We start from the raw sequence: 955 nt of genomic DNA, 5'->3' as shown, positions 1-955 counted from the left end.
ACCCTGAGTGTCCGGCCCCATGAGACTGTGGTTTTCTCGGCCCCTGGTCGTCCGAGGTCGTTCCCGCTGAACAGATTCATGCGCCAGGGCCTCCTACAGACAATGCACTTTGATTTATTGCGCTATCTGTAATAGCACCCGAGATATCACCAGATATATATTGGATTTTACCCTGACCCTGAGTGTCCGGCCCCATGTGACGGTGGTTGTCTCGGCCCCTGGAGGTCCGAGGTCGTTCCCACTGCACAGATTCATGCGCCAGGGCCTCCTGCAGATAATTCACTTTGGTTTATTGCGCTATCTCTGATAGCACCCGATATATCACCAGATATATATTGGATTTTCCCCTGACCCTGAGTGTCCGGCCCCATGAGACTGTGGTTTTCACGGCCCCTGGTGGTCCGAGGTCGTTCCCGCTGCACAGATTCATGCGCCAGGGCCTCCTACAGACAATGCACTTTGATTTATTGCGCTATCTGTAATAGCACCCGAGATATCACCAGATATATATTGGAATTTTCCCTGACCCTGAGTGAACGGCCCCATGAGACTGTGGTTTTCTCGGCCCCTGGTGGTCCGAGGTCGTTCCCGCTGCACAGGTTCATGCGCCAGGGTCTCCTACAGACAATGCACTTTGATTTATTGCGGTACCTGTAATAGCACCCGAGATATCACCATATATATATATTGGATTTTTCACTGACCCTGAGTGTCCTGCCCCATGTGACGGTGGTTTTCTCGGCCTCTGGTGTTCCGAGGTCGTTCCCGTTGCACAGGTTCATGCGCCAGGGCCTCCTGCAGATAATTCACTTTGGTTTATTGCGCTATCTCTAATAGCACCCGAGATATCACCAGATATATATTGGATTTTCCCCTGACCCTGAGTGTCCGGCCCCATGAGACTGTGGTTTTCTCGGCCCCTGGTCGTCCGAGGTCGTTCCCGCTGAACAGATTC

This window comes from Nomia melanderi, unplaced genomic scaffold (assembly GCF_051020985.1).
Source record: "Nomia melanderi isolate GNS246 unplaced genomic scaffold, iyNomMela1 scaffold0014, whole genome shotgun sequence".
NCBI classification, from domain to species: domain Eukaryota; kingdom Metazoa; phylum Arthropoda; class Insecta; order Hymenoptera; family Halictidae; genus Nomia; species Nomia melanderi.
Note: the sequence above shows the minus strand (reverse complement) of the source record.